This window comes from Carlito syrichta, unplaced genomic scaffold (genome assembly GCF_000164805.1).
Source record: "Carlito syrichta isolate Samal-C Ts95f unplaced genomic scaffold, Tarsius_syrichta-2.0.1 Scaffold304324, whole genome shotgun sequence".
Taxonomy (NCBI): domain Eukaryota; kingdom Metazoa; phylum Chordata; class Mammalia; order Primates; family Tarsiidae; genus Carlito; species Carlito syrichta.
In genome coordinates, this window is record NW_007248420.1 from 234,408 (window position 1) to 254,390 (window position 19,983).

At 35.7% G+C, this 19,983-nt stretch overlaps 1 pseudogene; it reads left to right on the plus strand.

The window, feature by feature from the left end:
• The first annotated feature begins 16,024 nt into the window (after window positions 1-16,024).
• Window positions 16,025-16,641, plus strand: LOC103262058 (annotated as a pseudogene).
• Window positions 16,642-19,983: the final 3,342 nt, after the last annotated feature.

Genomic DNA, 19,983 nt, shown 5'->3' on the forward strand with positions numbered 1-19,983 from the left:
CCAATGAAAGCAGACTGGATAAAGAAAATGTAGTATATATGCACAATGGAATATTACACAGCCATAAGGAAGGAAAAACCGTCCATTCACAGCAAATTGGATGAACTTGGAGAAAATCATACTCAGTGACCTATCACATAAGCAATCAAGCAAAAAAAATCTGAATACCACATGTTCTCATTCATAAGCAGGACCTGAACATTAATCACAATAGCACAAGGGAGAGATTGGCAGTCACGAGAGACTGCCAAGGGAGTCGGGGGGTGGGGCATGTAACAAAACAACGGATACCTGGTGTTAAAATAGGGGAAGTGAAAACCAGTAGGAGGCCCAAACTTTACCCGCATGTAGATTTCTTATGTACTTAATCCTCACTGGTACCCTACACTTCTGTGATACAATAATGAGAAAAAAAAAGGCAAATTCAAGTAACCAAAATCATAAGGAAAAGCAAGATACTTAAACACCCCATTAATCAGAGAAACACAAATTAAGTAGCAATAAGAAATATTTGTATGCATTGGCCTGGCTCAAGTCTTAAAATGTGATAGCATAAAGTGTTCTATGGAATATGGACAGTATACTCTCATACATCATTGAAGAAAATATGAATTATTATTACTCTATTGTAATTAATATGGAAGCAACTATTAAATTTAAAAATTAAAAGATTCTTTTACCCAATAAGTCGATTCTTCAACATCTATGCCATACTAATAATTAAACATTTGAGGAGATATGTACAATAATGCAACTTTTTCAGAGTAGGAAAAACTGACTATAATGTGGATACTAAATATTTGAGGCTGAATAAATTACTTTATATTCACAAGATAAACTATTATGCATTGAATAGTCTATTAAATCATTTATATTAAATAGACAAATTATAGACAGAATGATTTATGTCTAGCTTAACTGAACTAGAAAACTTTCCATGAATTACTGTTAAGAGAAAAGAACATAATGTAGAAACTGAAATGTCATATTTTTGTAAATCAAAAATACAAATCTTCTAACAGATTTATAAAGGCAGAAGAAAAAAACACTTTAAAAATGTGAGGTGTTTTTTAGCATAGATTTCTAATATTGAGGGCGTGGGTAGAGGATGTGTCAAGACCAAGCTAATAAGTAAACTATAATATACAGTTTCAATTAAAAAAAGATAAGTAAGATAAGTAAACCGGGCTCGGTGGCTCAGCCTGTAATCCCGCGCCTTTGGGAGGCTGAGGTGAGTGGATTGCCTGAGCCCGCGGGTTTGAGACCTCATCTCTACAATAAATAAAAAAATCAGCCGGGCGTGACAGCACACGCCTGTAATTCCGGCTACTTGGAAGGCTGAGGCGGAAGGATCGCCGGAGCCCAGCAGGTCGAGGCTGCGGTGGCCGGGAGCGGCCACTGCACTCCAGTCTGGGCGACAGAGTGAGACTCCAACTCAAAAAAAAAAAAAAAAAGATAACTAAATACAACTTTTAAAAAAATATTATACAGGATTTGGTAATGTTCAGATATTTTCTAAATGCTTATGTATGTGGGCAAAATGCTAATAATATTAAACAAGAAAGAAGAAATATGCTTGAATATAATATAATCTTTATTTTTCTGTTAAGTTGTATTTACCTCTGAGCATAAAAGTCATAGTGTCCATCGTTTGCCTCCCAAACTGCAAGAACATAAACAATGTTTCAGCCATTTTTCCCCCTGAAGTATCCTAAACAGTCCATTATGCACAAATCTCTGTTTTTGAATATATTTTTTCATCAACTTCGTTTAGTAATATTTGTCAAATACCTACTGAAAAGGCACAGCTTCAGGAGCTGAGGACATAGAAATAAATAAAGTGTATAGAGATACTTTATAATAAAATAAATGCAAATTAAAACGAAATAAGAAGGCAGAAGATAATCCAGAATAAATCAAATATAAACCAAATTGAAAAAAAACTGCCCAAATAATTTTTTTTAAAGATGATAGATATAGAAAACATGACTTAATAAGTTGACGATGCTGCAGAAGAAACACAACAAATAGAAGAGCAAATGTATTCCTGAATAAAAGTTAAGAAAGTTTTCCTGAAACAAAAACCTAAGTATGCCAATAGGAAAAAAAAAAACACCATATTGTTGGAAAAATTAGCACAAAACAATCAATATCAAGTTCTAGCCTAGTGAGGTTCCAAAAAAATATAAGCATTCAAGAAATAACACCAAATCACTTATAAGAAGTAGAGAGAAAGAAAGAGTACAATGTCCTAAGATTTGTCCAGGACAATTTTTAATACTAGAAGGCAGGAATAAATGACTTCAAGTTCTGAGGATGAAGATACAATCCAAAAATGTAATACACAGCTAAGTAATGTTGCAAATACAAGCCCAACAGAAAGATAACCTCAAACACACAAGAACTGCAGAAATCTTATCCTTTATAAAGCAAAAACAAAAAGAAATTATTAAATAATCCAAAACACTTGCCGAGATCTCGTCAAATAAAAGCAACAAAATCAATACAAAGAACCCAGGGATGGAGAAAAGATGGTTAAAAGATTAGAAACAAAAATTAAGTCAGGTTAAAAACTGATTTATATTCATGGCCACATAAAATGAAATCAGTTGTAACAAGTATGATTTCATAACCAAAGAAACTCTTAAAGGTGACTCTGCAGGAAATCATACTCCTTTCAGTGGAATTTTTTGTTTGCACCTACTCTAGGGTAATACTAGCCTATGTCCAGAGATTCAGAAAATTATATTGGTATCTTAAAATGTCTAGTCATAGGAACATGATAAATTACTTTTCACCTGGACTCGAGTTAGTATAATCTATTCCTCAAACTAAATGTTACTCTACAGGGAATAACACTATAGGAACCACTATCAACTAAAGGAATAAATAATTTTTAACATGTAAGTTCTAGATGCTATTTATGAGTACAGTAGGTAAGTAGGAAGCAAAGATAACATCTTATTTTCTCTCTTCTCTTTACCTTTTGCTCTAGGTAAGATGTGCCTGGGATTGAATGTCAGCTGCTCTAGTGAATGGCTTTGGTCAAAAATAAATATGATATCATTTACCAAACTTTGGACAACTATGGGTCCTCAAGAATTCTCATTTTACTGGGTAAAGCTAATAAGCAGGGTAGGATTGCAAAAAAACAAAAAGGTAGATCAGTATTTAAAGTTAGCTATCAATTTTTGAAGAGAAATAGAAGAGGTATTCATGTTGGCTCACCAGAATTCATTATAATAAACTATAAACAAAGCTTGCTTCCATAAAAGAGACTGGAGAATTAGAGAATGGGAAGAAAGAAATTGTTTTCATTATGTATAATTTTATATTTTCCATTATTTACTCTGTATATATTAACTGCTTAAGTAAACTTATAATTTTTAAGTAACCTGAGCAAGTAGTAAGCGTGTGCTTTGAAAGAATCACTAAAATTTGTAAACCTATCATCAAGTTAACAAAAGAAAGAAGAAAACAAAAACAAATATATTACTACTGATCACGTGGATATTTAAAAGATAATAAAGGAATATTATGAACAACTCCATCCACAAATTTGATAGATGAAATGAACTAATTCCTTAAAAAAAAAACTCACCAAAACTGACACAAGGAGAAATAATCTGAATAGATCTATAACTACAAAATGAATTGATTTAATAGTGAATAAACTTTCAAAGAAGAAAACAAGAGGACAAATGATTCATCAATAAAATTGATGTTTAAGAAATAAATAATATTAATTCTTTACAATATCTTCCATAACATAGAAGCAAAAAAGAAGTCATCTTGACTCTTTATATGAAATCAGCTTTACTGTAATGTCAAATACAGATAAAGACATCACAAGGAAGGAAAACTATGGATCAGTATTTCTTATGAACACAGATGTAAAAATTCTCAACAAAATGTTAGCAAACAGTAAATCAAATCCAACAATGTGCAAAAATAATTATTCACCATGAGCATGTAAGGTTTTTTTTTCCAGTGTGCAAGCCTTATTCAATATTTGAAAATCATTTAATGTAATCTATCACATTGACAGGCTAAAGAATAAAAAGCTTGGGGGGGTGGGAAAAATAATAAAAATATTATTACATCAATTGATACAGAAAAACATTTGGCAGCATTCAACACCTATTCATTTTAAAAAAACTCTAAGCAGACTATGAAAAGAGAGATTCCTCAACTTGATAAATAATATTTACCCAAAACCTGTAGCTAGTATTATATTTAATGGTGAGAAGATAGATATTAACCCCCTAATATCAGGTACAAGATATATATCTTCTCTCATCACTCTTATTCAAATTGTACTGGAAGTTCTAGTGAATGCAATAAAACAAGATAAGAATAGAAGAGAAAAGGTAAATAAATTGGGAAGGAAGCAATAAAACTGTCTTTATTTACAGATGATACGTTTGTCAATGCAGAAAATCCCTAAAAATTAAAAAAAAATGCCTCTTGAAACTAACATATGAGTATAACAAATTTACAGAATGCAAGTTAATAAAGTTAATATAGAAAAGTAATTTGCTTTCTTACATAGCAGCAATAAACGATTGGAGTATGAAATTTAAAACAAAATAGCATTTGCATTAACATAAAATGAAAACATGTACAAATCTATCAAAACGTACAAAATGTATAAGTTATTCTGAAAAAGTTATCAAAAATATAAGCGATTGGAGGGAAATTCTGTTTATGAATTATGAATTATATTGTCAAGATGTCAATTATCTTCCAATGTATAATTATTTATAGAATTTCAACTAGAAATCACAGCAAACTGTTTTGTGGCACTTAACCAGCTGATTTTAAACTTTACATGGAAAGGCAAACATCCCAGTATAGACAATGAAATATTGAAGAAAGATGAAGATGACATTACCTGGTTTCAAGACTTACAAAAACCTACAACAAACAAGAAAGCATAGCATTGCTGAAAGAATAGACAAATAGATTAATGGTACAGAACAGGATGTAGACCCATGCAAATGTAGTCAACTGATTTCGACCAACAGCAAAGGCAAGTCAATCTCTATTGAAAGAACAGTCTTTTCAAAATGTAGTGCTGTAACAATTGGATATATATGTGCCCCCAAAAATCTACACACAGACCTCGTTTCATTCACAAAAATTAATTCAAAATAAATCATAAACAATTAAAATGAAAAAGTAAATTTCTAGAAGATAACATGTGAGAATAATCTAGTAGCCTTGGATTTGGCAATGAATTTTTAAATACTAAACCAAAAGTACATGCCCTGGGAATAAAAATGGTAAGTTAGACTTTTTAAAATTAAAAACTTCTGTTTTATTAAAATCACTGTTAAATGAATGAAAAGTGAATCACAGACTGACAGAAAGTCTTTGTAAATACATCTGATAAAACACCTGTATCGAAAATATACAGGAACCTTTTAAAACTCAACAATGAGAAAACAAATAATTCAAAAATAAGCAAAAGATCTGAACAGATACCTCAACAAAGATACACAGTTGTCAAATAAGCATATAAATAGATGCTCAACATTTTTCCATCAGAAAACTGCAAATGAAAACAATAATAAGATACTACTACACAGTTATTAACATAGACAAAACCCCAAATCTGACAATTCCAAACGCTAGAAAGCATGGAGAGCAACAGAAACCATGATTCATTTCTGGGGAAAATGCAAAATGGTACATTCACTTTGGAAAATGGTTTGGCAGTTGCTTACAAAAATAAATGCACCTTATCATACGATCCATCAGTTATACTCCTAGATATTTGCCTAATTTAATTGAAAACTTATGGTCCACACATGCGCGCACGCGCGCGCGCACACACACACACACACACACACACACACACACACACACACACAAACCCTGCACAAGAATGGTTATAGCAGCTGTATTTATAATCACTGATACCGAAAGCAACCAAGATAGTCTTCAATAAGTGAATATATACACAAACTGTGGTACCACTGTAAAATTAAATATTGTTCAGCGAAATAAAGAAATGAGGTATAAGTCACAGACAAACATGGAGAAGCCTGAAATGCATATTGCTAATTGAAAAAAGCCTGTGTGGAAAGTCTACAGACTTTATAATTCTAATTATATGATATTTTAGAAAAGATAAAACTATAAAGGCAGTAAAGAGATAGTGGTTCCAGGAGTCCAAGGAAGAAGGGAGGGATACATAAATGAAATACAATGAATTTTTAAGGCAGTGAAACTATTAAGTACAATATTGTAATAGTGGGTATATAGCATTGTGTATTGGTCAAAACACAAAAAAATTTTGCAACACACAGAGTGAAACTTAATATATATCTTTACAAATACATCTGATCAATTATTTAGAAGGTCAAGGCATCCAAAGAAAGAATGTAAACCCTAGACCATGAAGAGAAAATCTAATTGTATTGCAAATGTGTAAAACAACCTCACTGAAGGGGGTAAGAAAAAAGTGCAGACCTACTTAAGTTGGTATATGAATGGAGTTTGTTAGACTAAAGGCAAAAGAAGTTGAGCATAAATCCTGGAATTTAGTTAATAAAATTTTTTTTTTTTGGACAGGCTCAGTGGCTCAGCCTGTAATCCTGCGCTTTGGGAGGCCGAGGCGAGTGAATTGCCTGAGCCCGAGGGTTCAAGACCCGCCTGGGCAACTTGGCGAGACCTCATCTTTACAATAAATCAAAAAAATTAGCCGGGCGTGGTAGGGCGCGCCTGCAGTTCCAGCCTCTTGGAAGGCTGAGGTGGAAGGATCGCCGGAGCCCAGCAGGTCGAGGCTCCGGTGGCCGGGAGTGGTCACTGCACTCCAGTCTGGGCGACTGAGTGAGACTCCAACTCAAAAAAAAAAGAAAAAAGAAAAAATCTTCTACACAGGTAGTGGTTAATAATTCTGATATTGTTGTACATCTATACTTGAATTGAACAATTAAGTAATTGTTACTTCAATCTGCATGGCAGATGGTGGAAACCAAATTTCTCACTGTTAGAATGAAAATTTACAAATGAGCAAGGGGAGAATACTCAAATAATCCATGTAATAATGAGATAGAAACCGGGCTCGGTGGCTCAGCCTGTAATCCCATGCCTTTGGGAGGCTGAGGTGAGTGGATTGTCTGAGGCTGCGGGTTCGAGACCCGCCTGGGCAGCAAGACCTCATCTCTACAAAAAAATCAAAAAATCAGCCGGGCGTGGTAGTGCGTGCCCGTAATTCCGGCTACTCGGAAGGCTGAGGCGGAAGGATCGCCGGAGCCCAGCAGGTCGGGGCTGCGGTGGCCGGGAGCAGCCACTGCACTCCAGTCTGGGTGACAGAGTGAGACAGGTGATCCTCCTGAACCAAGCAGCAGTCACCACTGGCATGTGCCATCATGCCTGGCAAGTATTTTGATTTTTTTTTTTTTGTAGAGATGAGGTCTTACTATGTTGCCCAGGCTGGTCTTGAACTCCTAGGCTCAAGCAATCCTCCTGCCTCAGCCTCCCAAATTGCTATTACAGGTGTGAGCCATCATGCTCAGCCAAGAACTCATGCTTAACTTAACACAGATACAGATGCTTACATACAGAAATGTTTATAGATGTGCATATATGTGGTTTAATATATATGCAAATATCTTTTGCTCTAACAAGTGCCTAAAAGAAACAGCATCTCAGTAGCAGAAAGGACAGCTAGCACCCAGATGTTGTTTTTAAATATCATACACCAGTAAGAAGTTTCTAAAGTCTTGGGAAAAATAACTGATTCTAACCCTAGACAGAAAGTATACTTGATAAACCTGTGCCAATCATATCTCTGATAAGGGATTGATATGAAAGTATATACAGATCTCACATAACTCAAAAGCCATAAAACCAAATAATGCAATTTTAGAATGGGCAAAAGACCTGAATAGATACTTCTTCAGGAAGGTATACAGATGTTCAACAGGTATAAGAAAAGGTGCTCAATGTCACCAACCATCAGCGAAATGCAAATCAAAACCACAATGAGATATAACCACCCACCTGTTAGAATGGCTACTATAAAAAGAAATTGGCAAGTGTTGATGAGTATGTAAAAACAAAAAGAAAACTTTGTACACTATTGGTGGGAAAGCCAATTAAAATAGCCAATACAGAAGACGGTATAGAGGTTTCTCAAAGAATGTGAAAGAGAACTATCATGTGATATAAGCAATTCTACTCCTGGATATATACACAAAAATATCAAAATCCGTATCTTAAAGAGATTTTCTCAATTCCTATGTTCATTGTAGCATTATTTATGATAACAAAGGCATGGAAACAACTTAAATGTTCATTAACAGATCTATGGATAGAGAAAATGTGGTATATACATATGATAGAATATTATTCAGCCTTAACAATAAAGAAAATCCTGCCATTTGCTACAGCATAGATACCCTTGGAGGATTTTATGCTAAGTGAACTAAAACAGACAAAGAAAAAATACTGCATAATCCAGTTTATGTTAGGAGTGAGACTCCAACTCAAAAGAAAAAAAAGAGTACAGATTATCAGTTATGCAAGAAGAGAAGCTCTAGAGATCAACTGTATAGCATAGAGCATACAGTCAACAATACTAACTGTATACAAAAAAATTTTGTTGAGGCAAGATATATTTATTATGTACAACTTTTTTGTATGCCATTCAAATTTCAATTTTTATTTTATTATAAAGTTGTAGAGTACAAGCGAGGATTTACAACATAAGTAAGTTGCATGAAGGTGAAGTTTGGGCTTGTAATTGGCCCTCTTTCCCCCAGATAGTGGACCTGGTACCCAGTGTGTGCCATTTGCTTCCCCCCTCCCCTTCCTTCATTTCCCCAGCTGAGACCAGGATCTGCCAATCCCACACTTGTGCTCATGTTACTGGTGATTACAGCCTGATTATGAGTGAGAACATGTGGTATTCAGTTATTTGCTTCTGATAGTTCATGCAGTATAATGGTCTCCAGTTCCATCCAAGTTACTATGAAGGCCCTGATTGTGTTCTTTTTCTGTGGCTGCATAATATTCCAACATGTATGTATATGTACCACATTTTCTTTATCCAGTCAACTTTAAATAGTTTTTGCTACTCTGAATAGTGCTTCAATGAACATACTTGTGCAGGTGTCCTTTTGGTAGAGCAATTAATGCTCCTCTTGGTATATTCCCAGAAGAGAGATTGCTGGATTATAATGGAAGCTAAGTGGTGCTGGGAAAACTGGTTAGCCACATGCAGGAGAATGAAAGTAGACCCCTACCTATTACCGTATACAGAAAATTAACTCAAAATTGATTAAGGATTTAAATGTAGAACCTCAAACTATGAGAATATTAGAAGATAACTTGAGGAACACTCTCCTGGACATCAGAGTAAGCAAAGAATTCATGGCCAAGTCCTCAAAAGGAAATGCAACAAAAGTTAAGGTTGATAAGTGGGACCTATCAAACTGAACACTTCTTACACAGCAAAAGAAACCATCCAGAAAGTAAAGACACAACACATAGAAAGGGAAAAAAATATATACAAGCTAGGCATCTGACAAAGACATAACATCCAGAATCTGCAAGGACCTCAAATGAAATGACAGAAAAAAAGAAAAAAACATTAAAAATTGATCAAAAGACATGAACAGACACTTCTCAAAAAAAGATATTCAAACTACCAACAAACATATTTTTAAAATGTTCAGCCTCACTGATCATTAGAGAAACACAAATCAAAACTGCAGGGAGATACCACCTAACACCAGTAAGAATGACTATCATTAAAAAGTCAAAAAACAACAGGTGCTGGTGAAGCTTTGGATAAAAGAGACTGCTTCTACGTTGTAGGTGAGAATGTAAGCTACTTCAACCTTTGTAGAAAGCAGTGTGGCAATATCTTAGATTTCAATTTAAAAATATACTTTAAAAAGAGCATGACAAATCTTGTAGAGCCTGGAATTTAAGAAGTGTTAAAAAAAACTCAGATGCATATTGATGGGAGTATGTCAAAGGAGGACAGAAGCCAACTAAAAGAGATTTCAACAGCCTAAACTGGACTAATTTGAGCAAGAAAATAGTGAAAGTATTACTGGATTAAAATTTAAGTATAAAATAAATACTCAGCCGGGCTCGGTGGCTCAGCCTGTAATCCCGCGCCTTTGGGGGGCTGAGGTGAGTAGATTGCCTGAGCCCGCGGGTTCGAGACCCGCCTGGGTGGCGAGACCTCATCTCTACAATAAATAAAAAAAATCACCCGGGGTGGTAGCGCATGCCTGTAATTCCGGTTACTGGGAAGGCTGAGGCGGAAGGATCGCCGGAGCCCAGCAGGTCGAGGCTGCGGTGGCCAGGAGCGGCCACTGCACTCCAGTCTGGGTGACAGAGTGAGACTCCAACTCAAAAAAATAAAATAAATAAATAAATACTCATGAGTTTATACTGATATGAATAAGTGATTGAATAAAGCAATAAATGGGGGAGAAGAGACAAATCTCCAGTGAAGAGGAATTTCAAACAAATTATTTACTGGGAGTGCTGAAGAAACATAATTTCAAGCAATGTTAAGAGATGTTCGCTGTAATCAGAAGTGTCTGCACACTGATGGTAACCACTTTGAGCACCTCTTGTAACTGCAGAAGTCCAGGGGGACTTGTATTCATCTTACTGAGTATTACAAATTTAATACAGTTTTTTCTTTTTTAAAATGTGTAAAAAATGCACCCTAATGAAGGGGAAGCATAATTCCTTTCCTAAAATTATGTTGCACATAGTGACTTTCTTCTGAAAAGTATAATATGGGAGTAAGTTTATAATGGAGAAAACTGACAAATGCTACCTCAACCAGGTGAAAAAGATCAGCCTCAGCAATCAGAAATCATGTTGGTAATATGTGTCCTTGGTACAACATGATAAAAATGACACTTTATATCTGTGATCTTCCTACTGTAGACTCATAACCCCAGTCTAATCCTAAGAAAAACATCAGAAAGAGTTCAATAGAACATCCTACAATATACCTGACTTGTACTCCTTAAAATTGTCAAGGTCATCAAAAACAAGGAAAACAAGGAGTGTCTGAGAAACCCTCACATTCAAGAACAGCCTAAGAAGCACCACAACTAAATGCAATATGAAATCTTAGATAAGAAAAGGAAGCAGAAAAAGAACATTAGGTAAAAGCTAAAGTAATTCAAAAAGTATGAATTTTAGTTAATAATAATGTATCATCATTGGTTCATTACTGTAACATAGGTACCATGCTAATTATGCTAATATAAAATGTTAATAATGGGGAAACTGTATGTAGCTGAAGAGAAGTTACTCTTTATTACCTGCTCAAGTGTTCTGTGATATAAACTTATCATAAAATCAAAGTCTATTAATAAAAAATGAAAGATAAATATATCAAGGGAAGCAATCAACTGGTTGGAAAATAGTTTACTGTAGAATTTCAAGAAAGACTGAGGGTTCTAGGGCTCAAATAATTGATTTTTGGCATGATCAGGGAATGGGAGCTTCTTGAGGGTCACATAATCACTGGAATGTATAAACGATACACCAATAATTCATCTGTATTTTTATAAAAGTCTTTATATTTAATAAGAAGTCAATGAATTTTAAAAGACCAAGAAGAGCTAGATCCCTGCCACCCTTGGATATTGTCTCTGTCATTCACAGCCAAGCTCCATATATCCAGCACTAGACCCTTTCTGAGTTCATTACTTTTACCCCTGAATATTAGCTATTTCTACTGCCACTCCTGCCACAATGGACTATGTGCAGAGCCTGCCTGCTATGCTTTGAATATGTTCCCCAAAGTTCATGTGTTGGGAACTTAATCATCAATGTAACAGTGTTGAGAGATAGAACCTACCTTTAAGAGGTAATTAGAACATGAGGAATCTGTCCTCATGAATTGATTAATGTTGTTGTCATGGGAGTAGGTTCATTTTCTCAAGGATAGGTTTGTTATAAAAACAAATTTGGCCCTCTCTTGTTCCTTCTTGCCCTTGTACTCTCTTACCCATCCACATTTCACCATGGGGTGAGGCAAAAAGAAGGCCCTCACCAGTTACCAGTATCATGCTCTTGAACCTCACAGTCTTCAGAATTGTGAGCCAAATAAACTTCATATTGTATATAAATTACCTAGTCTCAAGAGTTCTGTTATAGTAACACAAGACAGAATAAGACATTGCCTCCTTGAGTCACCAGCTTCTGAATGATGTACTTTCGATTAGCTGTAGAGGGCTAAGAATTTTTTTCTGACTCCCATCTCTATGGGACTCTAATAGATAATTTTGTAAACACAAACATAACATTTATAGATACAGGAAAGCTATAAAAATGGCTATTAAGGTGGCTACTATGAAGAAAACTTCCCACTGAAAAAGAATAGGAACCACTAGATAGCCTCAATTTACTACTTTAAAATACATTTTAATACCAATTTTGGGAAGGTTGGTCATCTAAGATGTTGCTTTTTTAATATATAGTGATGAGAATCTATCACCTTCTCTCTAGGAGATATTCATAGCATTTTGTGGCCTCTGTAATGTGAACTGTCATGACATGAATTAGTATAACAATAAATTGACAACATAATTTTTCTTCACTGAGGATAACATAGTTTAGTTCATTAGTTGGAAAGTGCGCCACCATAATATAACAATATACTATAAAACAAATCTCCCACAAAAGCCTATAAGAAACAGTAACTGGAAGTACAAGTATCAAAGTAAGAAAATCAAGAAGAATGTATTGTGTATGGCTCTATAGAGTATATGGATAATGAGGAGAAGAAAGGTGATCTGGGTAAAAGATATTACTCCTCTCATCTCCCCTCCTCACTCTCTCTTTTTCTGTATCTCTCTCTCTCACACACACACACACACACACACACACACACACACACACACATCATGCTTTACACTTCTAGGGTTTGATAATATTTTGAAAAAATATTTTGCATAGTATTGTATCTTCTTATGGTCTAATTGGCAGGCCAGTTCCTTGGAGTCATACTTGAGTCCTAGAGAGAAAGAACTCTCCAGCTTCCATTTCCCTTTCAGAAAGAAGAAGTGATCATTTCTATACAGGATTTTTCCATTACTTCAATTTCAACCAAGGCTGGGGACCCTGTTTGGCCTTGGTCTAAATTATTCCCATAAAAGAACTCAGAAAACCAGCTAGGTACATCTCATTTTTTTCTTCCTTAGGACTTCAGTATTTCAACATCCCAAGTTTGTTTTCTTATTAGTAAAATGAAAACATAATCTTACTCTCATAGGACTATTATGCAAATTAAATAAATAATGCATGTAAAGGGCATGGTTCAGAATTTACTTCATATCCTGCTTCTTTCATTCAGAGCCTGACTCACCCTGTTGCAACTGTTAGTTTAGTTGTTAAGAATAAACTTTATTCTTGGCTTTGTTGTTGATCTTGCTTTTTTGTTTGTTTCCAATTTGCTTTCCTCTCGCCTTGACTCCTTCTTGCCTTCATCAAAACTACATTTCTGATTCTGTTTAAGTTTCTGTTTCTTTGTGCTTAATCACTGAATAGTGTCTATTGAAGGCTCACTACATAAGGTGCTTTGGGATGATTTTTAAATATAAAGCACAAGAGAATATTTTGCTATTATTATTTTTGTACTGTGTCTATTGTCTCACAGACTAATTACATCTTTAAAATGTATGTAAAATAAGGTAAATTTCTTCTCAATATGAGAATAAAACAGTTGCTAAAAGTCCATGGTCTGACTCTTCATATTTATTTATTTATTTTTTTGAGTTAGAGTCTCACTCTGTCACCCAGACTGGAATGCAGTGGCCGCTCCCGGCCACTGCAGCCTCGACCTGCTTGGCTCCGGCGATCCTTCCACCTCAGCCTTCCAAGTAGCTGGAACTTCAGGCGCATGCTACCACACCAGCCTAATTTTTTGATTTATTGTAGGGAATGAGGTCTTACCAAGTTGCCCAGGCGGGTCTCGAACCCGCGGGCTCAGGCAATCCACTCACCTCAGCCTCCCAAGGCGCGGGATTACAGGCTGAGCCACTAAGCCCGGCGACTCTTCATATTTTAAGTTAGCATTAAGCTGTGTCAATCACTCTAGTAAGAATTTTAGTAAGCTATAGTAACATATTTTAATCCTCACAATAATAAAAGTATTTGCGATTATAATCATCAATATTATTTTCCAACTTTTAAATTAAAATTTTAAGTATAAGGCAATCTATGCAAGAACACCGAATTAATTATTAGTAGAACTGGCATTCAAAACTGTATATAGGAGAAAATAAAGCAGTCTAAATGATGAAGTTACAAAATCTAAGTCTAAAGTTGTGTGTCCCTTTCATGAAACTTTTATCAAAGATGTAGAACCATAGTGCTGAGAATTCTAGGATCAATCCAAAAAGTAATATCTCTCATCTTACCGTGTGACTGCCTTCACAACATATAGCTAATGGTATGCCATTACAGCAGCAGGGACGGAGACAGTCAGCAGTAAATCTTTCCCTTTTACAGTTAGCTCTAGTTTAGAAAGATTTACTTTTATAATAGCTGTGAAGATCTCTAACTTATCAAACTCTACTCCTTTAATATCTTTCTCCCAAACCCTTTTTACAGTCTCTTATAGAAAGGACAAGTCCTAAAGGTCAAAACTAGAAGTACTTTCTTTGTAACTCTCAATGTGTTTTATTTTGACAAATTACTTTTATTGTCATAGCTCAGTTTTGTAATGTCCTTGATTTTACTGTAGAAAGTTTTTGTGAAATGAAATTAAAGTGACTTTTTTTTCCCTTTGGTTACAAATGTCTAATTTTAGTACTGGTTCTCTTGTTTACATAAACACAAGTCTCTTTGCTTGTACAGGCTGAATTCATTGGTCACAATCTCTTGGACTGGTATCAGATTAATTCTGATTCTATAACTTGAGCTGGATCAGATTGTTTGCCCTTCAGATAAGTGTCACTTCATTTAGAGATATAGGTTTGGAAAAGCAAAACAAACAAAAAACACCAGCCAGGAGAAAGGAAAATGTAGAGACAGAAGTTAAGGAATTCAGTTTAATCATACCTCCAAGTGATTTGCTGAAGCATGAGCAGGGCATGAAGAGGTGGAAACCAACCAGAGGAAACCAGAAAAGCGGCCTCACTTTTTACTTCATATCAAAGTATGTATGCTATGGGCTCAGGACATGCCCTGTTAGCTTTGCATCTTGGAAAGACAACTGATCTATTCTTCAGTGGAACTTATTTTTAATGAGAGTAACCAGTAGAAGGTCCAAGAAAGCCTAGCCTTGTTCAGAGTGACCAGGGTGTTGGCACACCAACCATGGTTAGATATTCATTGACTAGAACGCCACAGTAAAAAAATAAATGCTTGTTTTTTTCTAATATAGAGCATGGGAAACCATTCATCCACATACATTTTAACTTATACATTAAGTAATAAGTGTGAATGTCTATATTAAATAATCAAATTGTTTTAAATCTATGGCCTATAGTCTTTAAGTACTTTAGGAGACAGTAGTAACAAAAGACTGAATTTCTCATTACAAAGTGATATTTTCCTGGGAAGTTATAGTCCAATGGAAGGAGATTGTATCAAGAATACCTTAGCAAGACTCCAAGCATTAACAAGCATGTGGTTGATTATTAGTATTTATTTACTTTCTACTTTTTCTTATAGTGAGGATAAAAACACTCCTTAATTATTAATACATTTTTTGTTAACAAAATGGAAGAGATGGAACAACATAATAACACGGAGATTCTAAACAATAGGTAATGACAAAATATAAAATAATTTTATTATGACTAGGATAAAAATAACATTGTAACCTCAAAATGTCTAAATACTAAAAATAAACTAAAATAAATGTAGATAAAAAGTCAATATAATATTTTGACAATCTTATTCCTTCAGTTTTACTTAATGCAATATTCAATTTAAGAAAAAGCTGTATTCATTAAAAACAAAGTCCAAATGGATTGGCTTTTGGGAATTTAAAAGACTACGTCTTGGGACCAGTGCCAGGATGTCGACGGCATCGGTGCCAAAGCTGAAGCAGATCAGCCGAGTGGAGGCGAAGCACCGGGAACCCGGTTGGAGCCATAGGTATCATACCACGCTGTACGCCACCAACCCCGGGCAGCTCTTCAGTGGAATCCTCATGTGCTTCTCGGTGCTGTTGCAGATGCGCTTCGACGGGCTGCTGGGCTTCCCTGGGGGCTTCATGGACCTGCACTTCTGATCGCTGGAGGACAACCTGAACTGGATGCTGGGCCTGGGCCTGGGCTGCCTGCGCCGCACCTAGGCCAGCTACCAGATGGAGGACCCGCACCGCGCCTTGGCGCACCTGTACGCGCGGCAACTGATGCTGGAGCAGCTGCACATCGTGGGAATCAGTGGGGTACACTCGTGTGACTACGTTGCCTGGAGGTGCTGGGCCTCGTGCCAGTCCCGCTGTACACCCAGAAGGACCAAGTCGGAGGCTTACCCAACTTGCTGAGCAATGTCTTCATCAGCACAGCCAAGTACTAGCTCCTCTTCACCCTCAAGGTGATGCCAGAGGAGAAGCTGGCTGAGGCCTTGGCCGAGGCCACAGAGAAGCAGGAGGAGGCCCTGGAGAAGCTGCTTTCGGCTTTCTTCTGAGGTGGCTTGTGTGCCAGCCGCCACCCTCCCTGATTGTGTCCGTGGGCTGGGAAGACTTGGCCCTGAAATTCCTGTGGAAGTGTGGCTTATAGCGTGTTTCTGTGTTTGCACTCCCTTCTGACTGCCTGGGCGAGTGGGCATCTCAATCCCAATGTCTCAAGCAGTCATTAGGCAGTGGCCAGGCCAGCTGGGACCCAGTGCGTCCTCTTAAGTCGGTCAGTGGGCAGTCTGGGCACACTGGGTCTGGCTCTTCAGGCTCAGGGTGTTCTCGCCCACCCAAAGGCTCAAACCATCCTCTGTGTGCATTTCTGTGGGCTGATAAATGTCCACAGGGATGGGCATACAGCTCTGCACTCGGAAAACACGGTGGACTGTGGCAGGAGATGCCTTTAGGTCAGCTCACTCCTGCGTCCTTCCCCTAAGCCAACCCGGGGTCTAGAGCAAGGTTAGCTTGAGGGAGAATGTTATACTATTAATTTTGGTTGTTGTTGAATTGACTTTGTTCCATTTTCTCTTTCACAATGCATGAACTATGGGTGAGGTTTCAGAGTGTCTTTACCCCACTGTGGCTTGGTTCCCAAGGATAGTCAGGGCCTCAGGGGGCCCAGCCATGTATGGAGTTAAAGGAGAAAAAGACAATAAAATTGCTCCTCAAAAATAAAAGACTACATTTTACCCTTTTTTTCAAAGTTTCTAATTATAAAAGTTAATATGAATGCCTTAGGCCTTAGCCTGACACTTAAATCGGTGGATTAGTTTATAAATCACTTGGAGATGTAATTTGTTTAATTATTCTGTTTATAATTATGTTTATAAGCTTGGTGGTCAATATCCAATGAGAAATCTTTCACTTTCTTAATTCTAGGAAGTATGCAAGAGAAGACTAAAAGATATGTTTCAGGCAAAATTATGTAAAAGATGATATTACTGTCAGCAGACCTTCTAGAAATATGTTGCCTATAATTTGCTGGAATCAGACTACACACATGTACCTCTGAAGATACTACCCATTTAAAAAATAGTCTTCTACATCTGTGCCATTCATACATTATCTGATTGCCTTGGATTTTCTGCATGCCATTCACTTTTTTGCTTACTAGACTCTGGCATATCTATAATAATTCCACCCATTCATTGTCCCTTCTGTCTTTTTCAGCTTTCTTGACACAACCAAACATCCACTTTTCTGCATTGCCTCAGTACTTTCTATCTAACGATTCTAAGATACTTCAATAATACTTACTGATTCAGTCTACCTAATTATAGCATCTGCTGTTAGTAATTAACATAATGTGAATGTTTTGAAGGCAAGGTCTGAGACTGAAAAAAACATATACTGAGTTTGCTATGAACCAAGCCACGCTAAGCACTTTATGGTTATCACCTCATTTAGTCCTCACAACAAACCCATGATGTTAGCAATGATAGAATTTGCTCTTTGTAGAGGAAGAAATAAGTTTATACAGTATAATACAGGGCTGCTCAGGTATATCTGATTACAAAGTCTGTACCATTTACAGAGTGATATACTGGAAAACATGTAATTGGCTCCTGACATTGCTGAAAAGAAAGAAAGCAAGAAAAGAAAAAATATCCTCTTTCCCATTTCTACCATGCCCATACTTCTATTATGAACAATTTCAAGCTACCAAAATGGAAATATCACTGAATATGGACTCCAGAAGATTTGTTTGTATGAACTATCATGAGCTGGTACAAGCCGTCTTCAGCACATCACTACCTTTAACCTTACTTTTTTTCATAGATAGCTAGCTACAGCTACAGCTATAGATATAGATATAAAGATATAGATATAGATATAGATATATAGTTGTAACTCTGCCTCCTCTGCCAGACTTTTACTATGTATGCTTGGAATCAGGTAGGTGCCCAAAAAATATTTTTGAAGAAATGAGTTAATTAATTTATACTTATAAATCAACAAAAATGTGGCTAATGTGCAAAAATATTGATAAAATAATTTCTTGTAGTTTGACATTTTTAATCCCTGAAAAAGAATTGCTGAGAGTTAATCTCTTGGTGGTATAAATGAAATGCATTTTAAAATAAAAGAAGTAATATATATTACTTTCATAATTAATCAGATAGCTCAGCAATTATTGACTAATAATATCCATGTATTAATTAAAAAATCCCTACTCTTTCTCATATTTCTTCATACCTTCATGTCAATATATACAAATAGAATATGTCCATCAAATATCCATATTACTTTCATCATCAAAATTAAAATGTTTTCTGTAATATCTAAATTATTTAAATAAATCTAAATGCCTCCAATGAAGGGGTCACTAGATCAGGTCCTACCCTAGAAATTAACAGACTTTTAGCATGAATGGCATTTCCACATTTGTAAGAAAAAGCAGCTCAAAATTAATCAAATTATATTTAAGTTTGTGACACTTTTAAAGAAATATTTTCCATTAAAAGATTTCAATGTTCACTTTATACAAAACAAAGTCAACAATAGTCTTTCATTAAACCAAAAATATCAACATACTTTTCTGTTTCTTCATTCTCCCATACAAAACTTAATCTACTACATAAGTGTGAAGAAGTTTGTATTTTCTTTTGAAATTGATTTTGAAAATTTGGGTGATAAACTTTGAGATAAAAAGGCATTCTATGGAGATATGTCAGGTTTGGTACCACATCACAAAAAAGCAAATATTGCAATAAAGAGAGTCACTTGAATTTGGGAGTTTTATTAAATAAAATTGTTTTATATAATGGCATTATGTATAAGCAGTATCTACCTTAATTTAAAATACTTTATTGGCAAAACATTGAACATATTGGCAAAACATAGAAGTGCAGGATGATACTTGCTGACTGATCAAGTTGATGGCCGCTGAAAGTTGGAGTGACTGTGGCAAGTTTTTAAAATAGACAACAATAATGTTTGCCTCGAAGATGGACTCCTTCTTTCATAAAATATTTCTTTGTAGCATACAATACTGTCTGATAGCACTTTAGCCACAGTAGAACTTCTTTCAAAATTTGAGTCAATGTTCCGTTGCCATTTTAACCATTTCCACAGCATCTTCATCAAAAGTAGGTTCCATTGCTTTTGCTCATTCATAAGAAGCATTTCCTCATTCATTCAAGTTTGATCATGAGTTTACAGCAACCCGATCACACTTTGAGGCTTCAATTTTAATTCTAGTTATCCTCTGATTCTGTTATATCTGCAGTGACTTCCTCCACTGAAATCTCAATTTACTCTAAGCTATCTATGAAAGTCAGAATCAACTTCTTCTAAACTCTTGTTTATGCTGACATTTTGACCTCTTCCCATGAATTCCAAGTGTTCTGAATGGC